Here is a 13,657-nt window from a genome sequence, read left to right as displayed (position 1 = left end):
ACTGTCTTGGGGCATAATTCACCTCACCGGCTCTTTAAGAGTGGGGGGGGGGGGTTGATTAGAGACAATACGGAACAGGTGTGTGTTGTTGTGTTGTCAGTATGCGTGAGTGTGTGAAATAAATGGGACACGTTGCTCTGCGTGCCCAAAGAGAGAAGTTGCAGTTCGTTCCTTCTTGGAAATTCCTCTCTTTGAAGGTATAGGGGTAAGTGATAGATCTGTCTTTCATCTACAGTATCTATCTTTCAATAGCCTATGTATAAAATAGGGCTAAAGCGGTTAATGTATGTGTTTCATAATATCATAATTAATATCCGAAAAGTAACCAGTAACTGAAGTTTTCAAATAATTGTAGTGGAGTAAAAAGTACAATATTTGCCTCTGAGATGTAGTGGAGTAGTGAAGTAAAAGTATTGGAAATTGGAAATATTCAAGTAAAGTACAAATACCTCAAAATTTGACTTAAGTAAATGTACTTAGTTACACTGATGTTACAGTTTAGCTGTATATCTATAGATTTAAGGAGACAGAAGGGGGTGGGCGGGGCTAAAGTGTGTGGTGCAGTCCTTTGTGCCTCCAGTCAGTCAGTCATTAACAGAAAGCACAGAGCTGTCATTTAACCCTCTCTTTGTCTCCTGCCAGTCATAATTGTACCTCCTACAGGGTTCTCACGGGCCCAGAATATCATCCCACAGATCCACCTTTTTTTCCAACAAGCCATCTTCCCACCAGCCCCCCCCCCCCCCACCCCATGCATGTACTCCCTTCACAGAGAGAGAGAGAGAGAAATCAAAACTATAACCGGTGCTTAAACCCATTAAGACCGGGAAAGCATCTGTGTCGTGTTAAGATTTCTTTGGCTATTAAAAAATAGCAGATATACAAGCTCATAGCGCGGCACCGAGTGCCGCGCTATGAGCTTGTAGATCTGCTATTTTTTTTTAAATCATGAACATTTTTGCAAATCTTTGAATATATGTTTTTTTTTTTTTTAAGATATTTTTGGGGTGTTTTTCTGCCTTTTATTGATAGGATAGTAGGCTGACAGGAAATGGGGAGAGAGGGGGGGGGGAGGGGGTGACACACAGCAAAGGTCGTCGGGATCGGGAGTCGAACCCGCGACACGCTGTCAAACTGGATTACCAGCATATGTGGTATGCACCTGGACCACTAGGCCTGCAGACGACCCAATATATATATTTTTAAAGCGAACATTTGTAACTCAAATCTTTGCTTCTGGGAGGATTCTACAAAATGTCTTCTAAATCCTAACAGTTTTTTGTAAAAAACGTATGTCGCTATAATCAGTGGTTCTCAAACTTTTCCATGTCAAGGACCCCCCAAAATAATAAGTATTTGGCCGCGGACCCCCATCTCTACATATGTTGTTCCAGGGACCCCATGCAGAAGCACAGATCGGAGTTACAAAAGTTTCACTTCAAAAAACATATATTCAAAGATTTGCACAAACTTTCCACCATTAAAAAAAATGGCAGATCTACAAGCTCATAGCGTGGCACTCGGCCACGTGGCTCACTCGCTATGAGCTTGTAGATCTGCTATTTTTTTTTAATAGCCAAAGAAATGTTAAAATGACACAGATGCATTCGTGGTCTTAATGTATGAACACTGCTATAAGTAGTCTAGTGCAGTGGTTCTCAAACTTTTTCATGTCAAGGACCCCCAAATTGACACTTATTAGCCCGCGGACCCCCATTTGAAAAGATAAGCCAGGGAGGGACCCCAATAAGAGAAGGTTTATACGGCTTTCTAGCAGTGATTCTCAACCATTTTAATGTCAAGGACCCCCAGTTTGACATGCATTAGGCTACGGACCCCCATGTAATGGCATTTATACCTCTGGGACCCCAATTTATATTGTAAAATCAATGTTAATTTAACTCTGAGTACAAATGAGTACAAATGGAACGGTCCATTTGGTTCCATTTGTACACTCTCAGAGTTACAGAACCACAAGGGTCCATTTGGGTCCTATCCATCATTTAGCTGGGGACCCCCTGGAACCGCCTCAAGTACTCCTGGGGGTCCCCGTACCACACTTTGAGAACCAATGGTCTAGTGGATGGATGGGTCAATTGTTCTTGTCGCCCCAGGATTAAAAACAAATGCTGGTATCATTTATTTATTTATGCGTTTTGGCCATGGTGAGGCTGTAGTGTTGGAGACAATAAGTCTTCTCTCTGCATCCAAATAAAGTCCATAACTCCTCCTATAATACACAGCCCACACAGGGACCAGCACCCCCAGCTATCCCACAACAAGAAGCTTTTATTTCTGACCCGGGTTCGAAACAAAGACTTTATAAATACAGCCTCCTCCAAGCACATGCAAAACATTACATTACACAATGCAGAAAGATAAACTACTTTTAGCCGCCATGCCAGTTCTTTCACTTGGACCCTAGCGAAGCGCCTCTATTCTGGGAGTAAATTATATATCTAGAAAATAGCAGATCTCTATAAGCTATTTTCTAGATATATAAGATATTTAGTCCAACAACTGTAGGGCCCTTAGCAGTGGTGGAAAGTAACTAAGTACATGTAATCAAGTACTCTGCTTAAGTACAATTTTATCTCAGAGGCAAATATTGTACTTTTACTCCATTACTATTATTTGACCACTTTAGTTACTAGTTACTTGGAAACATACACGCAACTTCAGCCCTTAAACTTTGGCTATTTGAAAATAGCCGATCTACAAGCTCACAACGCGTCGCATGGCGACGTGTTGTGAGCCTGTAGATCTGCTATTTTCAAAGGATTTTTGCACATTTTATATACACTAGAAAAGTTGTGAAATGGGACCTTCTTACGTTCTTTTACTTTTGGTACTTTAAGTACATTTTGATACCAATACCTTTGTACTTTTTCTCAAGTACATTTTAAATTCCGGACTTTTTCTTGTAACAGAGTACTTCTACGTTGCATTATTGATACTTTTATTTGAGTAAAACATTTATGAGTACTTTTTCCACCACTGAAAATAGCAGATCTATACAAGCTATTTTCTACATATATACGATATTTAATCCAACAACAGTAGGGCCCTTAGTAAAGGGCCCCGTGGGGCTACAGCCAACTAAAGTACAATAGGGTTTACTGTATCTATAAGCGGTTAAATAACTTGATTTGTAAAAATCTTTTCAGTTACATGAAGAATCAGGGGCTTAAGCCTATAAATTAGCCTTTTTTTTTGCTCCACAACCACATGCCAACTATTACAGGAAGCTGTGTGGTACATTGTTTTATGACAAAATTACCCCAAATTGTGGTGGGTGTACATGAGTTCACCATACAGTCACAATATATCATGGTTCTCTGAGAAGAACAAGTCATTGTATGAGTGTGAATGTGACACTCTCCTTATCAGATTAACTCGTTAAGACCGGGAACGCGTCTGTGTGACCACTTAAACCATTATTTTATTACTTTGGGCTATTCAAAAAATAGCAGATATACAAGCTCATGGCGCGGCACCGAGTGCCGCGCCATGAGCTTGTGGATCTGCTATTTTTGAAAAAGTGTGAACATTAGTGTAAATCTTTGAATATATATATATTTTCAAAGCAAACATTTTTTAACTCAAATCTTTGCTTCTGGGGGGTCCCTGGAACAACATATTTTGAGATGGGGGTCCACGGCCAAATACATATAATTTTGGGGGCCCTTGACATGAAAAAGTTGGAGCACCACTGATTATAGCAAACTGTTAGGATTTAGAAGACATTTGTAGAATCCCCCAGAAGCAAAGATTTGTGTACAAATGTTCGCTTTAAAAAAACACATATTCAAAGATTTGCAAAAATGTTCATGATTTTTCAAAAAAAATAACAGATCTACAAGCTCAGGCCTTGATGGGTTATCTGCGGCCGGCAGTGAACATTCACACTGACTACATTGCTCATGATGATGACACTGGGGGTGGTGATGTGTTCCTCTTCTCATGACACGACGATGATGCTCACACAAAGTACATCATGAGAATGTGAACAGAGAGTGGACTAAACCAGTGGCTCTCAAAGTGACCCCCCTGCAGGGGTCCTCCACTTCCCACACCCACACTTTCTCCTTCTTCTACAGCACTGCCAGCCAAGTGTGGAATACCCTGACCCTGTCCCTTAAAAAATGTGGTTCACTGACTTCCTTTAAAACAGGCCTGAAAATTCACCTTTCACGAGGCCAAAGGAGGAAGGTAGTTATTACTTCTCCCTTAGACAGGGGGCCACCCCCCGCCCCTCCCCCCTTTTCTATTGTGTACATAATAGTGTTTTGTATTTGTGATGATAGTGCATTTTGTTGTTATTTTGAATTGAATACATACTGTAGGACCCCAGTGGAAACAAGACCGCGAGGACTATTTTTTTGTGTTATCCTTTTAGACAAAGTGTTTGACTGTACTCGTGCTGTTTTGCATTTCTGTCTAATAAAACATTCAATCAATCAATCTGACATGAACAATAAAGCCACACGTTCAAATAGCAAAGAGTTTGTTTTTAGGAGGAGTTTTGTCCCTTCAGCCAATGGGACATTAAACAAACTGTCTCGCTGATATGATGGTTTTTGTGTACACTGGGGACTTCATGTATTGTCTTGGTGTTATGTTGTTCTGTGCTATATATGTTTATGGGTTTTTCTGTTGGAACAGACTGAAGATGAACATCCCTGAGGGGACAATAAAGACAATTATTAAATATTATTATTATTACTATTGAGGTGGTGCCAGGCGGATCCCCAGAAAAATGACTGATAGTTGGGATACCAAATGCAACTCTGTGTTCACATGGAACCATATGACCCCCGTATGGGCCCATTTGGTTCCATTTGGACAAAGTCACATCACAAAGTACATGACAATGTGAACAACAGTGGACCCCCGCCAGCCAGCCAGCCAGGGCCAGGGGTCCTTGAGGTGGTTCCAGGGGCCGGGGGTCCCCAGCCAAATGACCGATAGTTGGAATACCAAATGGACCCTTTATAGGACTGTAACTCTGAGAGTGAACAAATGGAACCATTTGTACACTCTCAGAGTTATGGGGGGGGGTCTGTGGCCTTAATGCATAACACATCTGGGGGGGGTCCATGAGGTCGTTCCGGGGGCGGGGGGGCAGTGTTGCCAGATTCTGTGAGAGAAACAAGCAACAGGATGCGACGCGTTGTGAGCTTGTAGATCGGCCATTTTCAAATAAAATCTTGCGGGGAAATTATAATAAGCAGGCCTGGCAACCCTGGCGGTCCTCATGAAGCAAAATGACTGATATTTGGGATACCAAGTGTTGGGGTACCAAGTGAGTGTGTACAAATGCAACCAAATGGACCCGTATGGGTCCATTTGGTTGCATTTGTACACACACAGAGTTATGGGGGTCTGTGGCGCCTAATATTGCATAACAAATCTTGGGGGGGGTTTGTTTTCAGAACAACAGCAGGCCAATAAAACGTTAATCCATCTACTTCTCTGTATATCTGGGACAGTTTCAGGACCTGGAATGATAATCTCCTCCTGAGCTTTTTTATGACTGTATGCCTTATGAGTCTGACATCATTAGGTCTTGTTCAGCAACTCTCTAGATCATTGGTTCTCAAAGTGGGGGTCCGGGGACCCCCAGGGGTCCTCGGGGGGAGGTTCCAGGTGGTCCCCAGCAAAGGTAGTTAACAATAGCATCACACTAATCTTAACCACTGTAACCTTTTATACTTTGGCTATTCAAAAATAGCAGATCTACAAGCTCATAGCGCGTCACTCCTTGCCACGCTATGAGCTTGTAGATCTGCTATTTTTCAAAAATGTTGAACATTAGTGAAAAAAAACTTGTTAAACTTTGCTTCTGGGGGTCCCTGGCACAACAACAACAGAACCACTGCTCTAGATATACGCTAAAGAAGTTAAAAAGCTTTTTTTCCACTAATAACAATACCTAGCCATGGGTCATTAATTATGAAATGAATGTATACAGAAATGTACCACTTTAAACCCCAGCATCTGTATTGTGGGGAAAGCTTTCACAGGAAAATAGCAGATGGACAAGCTCACAACGCTGACGATCGTCTATTTCTTTTGCGAAAGCTTTGCCCACAATGAGAGAAAAGTAGTGGCTCGGATAGCTGCTGTAACGGTCCGGGCACATAGGCTCCAAAGTCACTTGACTTGATCGTGTTGCGGGTTCGAGTCCCGATCCCGACGGCCTTTGCTGCATGTCACTCCCCATTTCCTGTCAAACTACTATCCTATCAATAAAGGCACGAAAAGCCCAAAAATAAATCTTTAAAAAAAGAAAGAAGAGACACTAGTATAGAGCCCTGAGGGACTCCGGTCAACCATTAGTTTTTTTTAATGAATCTCATCAGTATTTGTTGAAGACAACAACCAGACAGGACAGAGATGTACTACTATAGTCTCCCAAATGTTAAGATTGTGATCTAACAGATACAGCATGTGATTTAGAAACAGATGCTATAAAGCATTGGTTCTCAAAGTGGGGTTCGGGGACCCCCAGGGGTCCTTGAGGGAGTTCCAGGGGGTCCCCAGCTAAATGATAGATTAGGCACCAAATGGACCCTTATGGGTCTGTAACTCTGAGTAGTGTACAAATGGAACCAAATGGACCCGTTAGGGTCCATTTGGTTCCATTTGTACACTACTCAGAGTTACATTGACATAGATTTTACAATATAAATTGCGGTCCAAGTGATATAAATGCCATTAAATGGGGGTCTGTAGCTCTAATGCATGTCAAACTGGGGGTCCTTGAAATTAAAATGGTTGAGAATCACTGCTAGAGCCGTAAAAAAATCTTCTCTTATGGGGGTCCCTGGCATATCTTTTCAAATGGGGGTCCGTGGGCTAATAAGTGTCAATTTGGGGGTCCTTGACATGAAAAAGTTTGAGAACCACTGCTATAAAGGTTCATTGATGATTACCCTGGTTATCTTACAGTTTCAAATGCTACAGAATGTTATTTAGATAGAGCTTGTTAAGACAGATGATAAGTTGGTTGTTTTACCTGTTATCCTATAGTGTCTTTGAGGCAATAATACACTCTGTGCATTCTATTTATGTGATTATTTACCTTTATTTATTGACTGGAGTTCAACACACACTTTCACACAGTCGCTCTGGATAAGAGTGTCTGCTATAAATGTCTACATTGTAAATAGTAAACTGTAAAGCCAGACTATCTACTATCTCCTCCATTAGCTTCCATGGTGTTAAGAGAGAGTCTGTTACTCTGGCCTGTAAAAGGTTGAGAACAGGAAGGAAGCCGTCATTCTGCTCTTCAGACCGGAAGCTTATTCGACCAATCAGTATGCAGTATACACTGATTTATAAATCGGTGCGATTGAACATCCTTTACGTCTGTGTGTGGGTTTTTACAAATATTGAACCAATGAAAAGTATTAAAAAGCGCTTCTGTTTAAACCTCCTAACTCAGGGGTCTTCAACGTTTTCAGGCCAAGGACCCCCTAGCTGAGAGAGAGAGATGAAGCAGGGACCCCCCTCTATATTGTATAAAATTGTGTTTCAAATAAAACCTTTTTGGTTTACTTGGTCTGCTCTTTTTTCCCTCTACACCTATACCTCTTTGCCAAAAATAGCCGATCTACAAGCTCACAACGCCTCGCAGCGCGAGGTGTTGTGAGCTTGTAGATCTGCTATTTTTGGCTAAAGTTCTCCTCAGAAAAGGGATGCTAGTGGTTAAGGTAAAAAAAAAAAAACATATCACACAAACATTTGGCTGACTGCCTGTAGTAACTCTGAGGACCCCCTGGGGGTCCCGGACCCCCTGTTGAAGACCCCTGTCCTAACTCCATTGGATCCTCGAACTGTCTGTCAAACCGCCTAACTCCAACTCAAGTTTTTTTTTATTTTTCGTCTGACTTTGTCATTCTAATCAATGAAAACAACTATCTCCATATTACTAACTCCACTTGAGCTGTATGTGGGTAAAGTGATGATAATATAATGTATTTAGGTAAAGTGATGATAATATCAGGACACATTCAAGTATCTGACAATGTATGAAGTCACCATACCAACTCTGATGAGGCAGTGTTGTGTTGTTGTTGTTTTTTTCATTTCCTGAAAAGTGTATAGTTTGGACATGGTTGGTTTCTGCTCGACAGCAGAGATATGCTAAAGGTCAATAGAAAGTTAAAGTTTACTTTCATATTTCACTACAAAAAAAGTGGGTTACCCACTGCTGCCCTCCAAGGGAGTTCAAATGGCAGAGACCTCACAGACCTCAGGGGACAGCCAGCCAACCTTGACTAGGAAAAACACAACTTTTGCTTATTGTAAATGGACCAGAAAAGCAAGATCTCAGTATATTATAAGTTGTCCTTGAAGTCCTTCGGTATAGTGTGTATCTGCACCACACTGTCTCCTTACAACATAGTTTTTCTTACTTGACGGGTTTGTTACAAGAAAATAAATATCATCCAATTGGCCCCAATTGGTGGTTGTTTAGTCTTGATCAGTGACAGTGAAGAAAACAGTGGTATGATGGTGTAACTTTTGACAACTAGACTTTAAATAAACGAGAGCTCGGTTTTCTGGTGCTAATTGAAAGGTTGAAAAACAGCTTCCGCACTGCATGCAAAAAAAACCTGGCTCCTCAGAAAGAAACCCCTCCATGTATGTGGATTTTTCTTTTTCCTGCTTTCTTTCTCTCCCTAAAGCAGGGATGGGCTTCCTCTCTTCAGAGGCAAAACCATCTGGATCTGGACTGACTGACTGACTGACTGACTGGTTTCTGGAGTGGATGAACAGGGTGGAGGACGGTGCTCTGGTCGGGGTTGTACTGTAACTGCACTGTTGTACTGTCTGTAGGCTAACTACAGACTTGCTGCAACGTCTCTGTGAAGACAAGGACATGCAGGCTGTCATCATCTCACTGCCTATAGCAAACCAACACCATCCCATCCCACCCTTACAACACACTGCAGTAAGCAGCCTAAGACAGGCAATCACCCCCCGCCCCCTTTATTTACCTCCCCCCTCCCCTTTTCCCCCCCTTCTGTGTACATATAGTGTTTTATATTTGTGATGATATTGAATGTTTGGTGCTATTTTTTATATGTTGATGAATTGAATACCTAGGACCCCAATGGAAACAAGACCGCAGGGACTTTTTTTTTGGTGTTATCCTTTTAGACAAAGTGTTTGACTGTACTCTGTACTGTTTTTACATTTCTGTCTCATAAAATATTACATTTTTACCTTAACCACTTGAACCCTAACATCCCTTTTCTGAGGAGAACTTTAGCCAAAAATAGCAGATCTACAGAGCTTGTAGATCGGCTATTTTTGGCCAAGAGCTATCGGTGTAGAGGGAAAAAAGAGCAGACCAAGTAAACAAAACAAGTTTAATCTGAAACACATTTTTATATAATATAGAGGGGGTCCCTGCTTCATCTCTCTCTCAGCTAGGGGGTCCTTGGCCTGAAAACGTTGTGAAGACCCATGTTCCATAGGAAACCTACAATAAGCTTATTGACACAGCAGAGACACATGAAGGACCAGGCTTTTACATGTCCTCAACCCTTTGGAAGAAAATGATGTGTTGTGTGAAATAAATAATGTTACAAAACAGACCCCATTATATAGTACACAAGGCTATATCCATCATCACAACCACACAGCCAACCACACACACACACACACACACACACACACACACACACACACACACACACACACACACACACACACACACACACACACACACACACACACACACACACACACACACACACACACACACACACACACACACACACACACTGACAGCTATTTGACAGCTTTAGTTACTAGTTACTTTGTAGATTTTGTAGACCACTTCAGCCCTATACAGTATATACTTTGACTATTGCTTGTAGATTGACTATTTCCCCCCCAAAAAATGATACGTCTGAAAACTGGTGAAATGGGACATTCTGCATAATGTAGCCTACTTTTACCTTTGGCACTTTAAGTAGGACATATTCTGATGCCAATACTTTTGTACTTTTACTCAAGTACATGTTGAATACTGGACTTTTACTTGTAAAAAAGGACCCCAGCAGTGGAAACAAGCCATAGTGCTTTCTTGGTTTATCCTTTTTATATGGATCTGCACTTCTGTGCTTTTTCTTGTAAACTGTTAATATAAGTATTCAATCAATCAATCAATCAATCAATCAACAGAGCATTTCTACAATGTGGTAAAATCTGAGTACTTTTTCCATCACTGCTGGCTAGTGGTGGAAAAAGTACTCAAATGTTTTACTCAATGTTTTACTCAAATGTTTTATCAATACTGCAATGTAGAAGTACTCTGTTACAAGTAAAAGTCCGGAATTCAAAATTTACTTGAGTAAAAGTACAAAAGTATTGGTATCAAAATGTACTCAAAGTACCAAAAGTAAAAGTACTAAAATGTTTGAAAATAGCAGATCTACAAGCTCACAACGCGTCGCAGCTTGTAGATCTGCTATTTTCAAATAGCCTACGTATGAAATAGGACTAAAGTGGTTGATGTATGTTTCATAATATCATAATTTATATCTTTCCACCACTGCTGCTGGCTAGAAGTCATCGCAATGATTCAGATCTATTATGACTCTCCTCTGTTATCTCTCCACTAGACAGTTGTAGAAGTCAATCTAATCTAACAACAACAACAACAATATTCTCTTAATGGGTCCAGCAGCTGGCACTAAATCTATTCAAAATGGGGGGATCCTCAGCCTAACTTGTCCCAATTTGGGGGTCCTTTACTTGACAGGAAGATGTTTTGAGAACTAACTGCTGCTAGAGGCTAAAGTTATAGAGATCGATTGCGTTATAACACTGTTATAACACTGTTATAACACTGCTTACAGATTATTTCTCATCATAAACAGACTCCTGTTTAAAACGTGGACATCAGCTAAACGTTAGAAACAGCCACGAATACCATTAATACTAAAGTTATTCTCACCGTGAGGAGAAAAGGTTGTAAAATACACGAGTAGCAGTGGTGGACAAAGTAGACTACTTAGATATTTTAGTTAAGTAAAAGTATACCATACCACAATATAAAAATACTCTGTTTCAAGTAAAAGGCCTGTGTTTAAAATGTTACTTGAGTAAAAGTACAAAAGTATTGGCATCAAAATATACTTAAAGTACCAAAAGTAAAAGTGCTAAAATGTCTGAAAATAGCAGATCTACAAGCTCACATTGTAGATCGGCTATTTTCAAACAGCATAAGTATAAAATATGATGTAGTGTAGTAGAAGTAAAAGTGTTGAAAATTGGAAATACTCCAGTAAAGTAAACATGTACAGTACTTGAGTAAATGTACTTTACACTAGCATGTAGATGAACAGACAAAAGCGTTACAGAATAATAATAATAATAATAATAAATATGTCAACACTTACCGTTTAGCAGCAGATTGTCTGGGTCGTTATAAGGTTGTAATAACAACACAACAACAACAACCAGACATGCACAAAAAACACAAAAGCAGCAGATCTGGTCGATCACCGACGGATCTAGTGGATCTAGCGGATCACCACCGGGGAGGAAAACCGGTTTTCTTTCAGCTTCACTTCAAACTTTATTCCTAAAGCTTATAAATAACGCGAAAACCCCGAGCAAAACAACATTATTTAAGTATGAAAATCCCCCAAAAAATAGTTTCCCGTCTGGTCACGTCTCCTCTCGTGGATTAAAACGTCGGTTCTTCTTTCTCGATTATTAATAATAAATACTGCCGCGTGCCGACGTTATTACAATGTAACTACATCACTTTAGTCAACACGTTTATTAACGTCCCTGAGAATAGTTGAGGGCCCATTATATCTTTATATTATACCTTTATATTATATCTTTATATTAGCTCTAGAGCCTCTCTTCATCCTAAACCCGTCGCCAACAGACTAACATCTGTGGCTTTAAAAGTTTCTCTCTCTCTCTCTCTCTCTCTCTCTCTCTCTCTCTCTCTCTCTCTCTGTTTGAATGAGAGAGAGAGAGCAGCGACCCCCCTTTACATGGGACGTCCCACCCGGTGACGCGTCAACAGCAACGGAAACACACGCGCACGCACGCGCGCGCACACACACACACACACACACACACACACACACACACACACACACACACACACACACACACACACACACACACACACGTGCGCGCACGAGGCTGAAGAACCGTTGGGAGTAAGAAAGGAGATTGTTGTTTTTGTCTAGTTTTAATTAGGCTGTCAGTTTTTCTGTTTTCTTTCCTTAAGGTTGGTAGGCTGTAATAACTGAACTAGAGAAAGGCACATAAGGGCTATCACGTATATTTATAGCCTATGTATTCATTTATTATTACTTACCTTATTAACACAATATTTATATCAAATAATTGAATAGTGTATTGTTGGCTGGTTGCCAGATACAGTTTCAAATGCTCTGTTGTTGCCATGAGTGACTGTAACATGTGTTTAGTACTATGTGTATGAGAGAGAGAGAGAGAGAGAGAGAGAGAGAGAGAGAGAGAGAGAGAGAGAGAGAGAGAGAGCACAGTATGCACTCGGTACATATAGAGATACTGTTCATTCTGAACTGATTAACTACCTTTAATAACATTTGAATTAAATTGCTGCTATTTGTCGCTACGGTTTTATAGTATACCAAGAGAATGCAAAACATTGAAATGCTGTTTTATACCAAGCTAACTAACCTCTCCTATATGGATGGATAACTATTTGACGTCAAATGCAACATTTTCATAGTTTCGTAAGAAAGTCTTCCCTTTAAGTTGGAATGTAACGCAGCTCTGGTTTCTCTCACTTTTATCTATTCCCATTTAATTGTACATACATTGTTTTGTTTTGATTGTTTTGTTCCACTTTTGCTTTGGCAATGTAAACGTATGTTTTGTCATGCCAATAAAGCTCCTTTGAATTGAAAAATGTAATTGACCCCCATCTGATCCATGCAGAAGAGAAGATTTGTGTAAAAAAAAAAAATCGAAATTCAAGATTTTTCAAAAATAGTAGATGTACAAGCTCGTAGATCTTGCTATTTTCACTTGACCACGCTGCCCCCCCCCCCCAGGACATTTTTAGATGTAATTTCCAGTATTCTGGTGGATTTTTGGAGTTTGACACTTTTATCAGGCTTTACTTACATAGGATCCATTAAAAAGTTAAAAGTAGCAATAAAAGAGCCATATTTAATAATAGCATTTTGCTGGGGACACCCTGGAACACCCCCAAGGACCCCTGGGGGACCCCACTTTGAGAACCAATGCTTAACGCTAAAAAAAACAAGACTCGCGCAACAAAAATCGGCAAGACACTCTCCGGTTTACTTCCCGTATCTGCATAGTCTCGCGTAGCTATCTGCGTGAAGTGGGCGGATGCCTTTTTAGGAGACCGGAAGCAGGTTGGCGTCCGCCCACTACGTAAGACGCGAGACTATGCAGATACGGGAAGTAAACCGGAGATGATGTGTCTTGCCAAATTATGTTGCGCGAGTCTTGTTTTTTTTTGTCGATCTGATGTTTTTGCTATTTTAGAATGTTTATGCTGAAAAGTAACAGTTTTGGCCATAATGAGGTTTCCCCCCGACAGACAATATATTTATATTTATATTGTACATGCAACATTTCTGCTATACGA

General features: G+C 40.5%; 1 protein-coding gene across 1 annotated transcript in view; it reads right to left on the bottom strand.

The window, feature by feature from the left end:
• Positions 1-11,927, bottom strand: part of LOC311049212 (transmembrane protein 198-like) — a 44,573-nt gene extending 32,646 nt beyond the window's left edge. The window contains exon 1 of the mRNA XM_084062706.1: positions 11,424-11,927. The gene's annotated coding sequence lies outside the window, so the exon portion shown is untranslated. The remainder of the gene's footprint in view (positions 1-11,423) is intronic.
• Positions 11,928-13,657: the final 1,730 nt, after the last annotated feature.

This window comes from Gymnoscopelus microlampas (assembly GCF_963454915.1).
Source record: "Gymnoscopelus microlampas genome assembly, chromosome: 7".
Taxonomy (NCBI): domain Eukaryota; kingdom Metazoa; phylum Chordata; class Actinopteri; order Myctophiformes; family Myctophidae; genus Gymnoscopelus; species Gymnoscopelus microlampas.
This window is presented reverse-complemented; position numbering and strand designations above follow the sequence as displayed.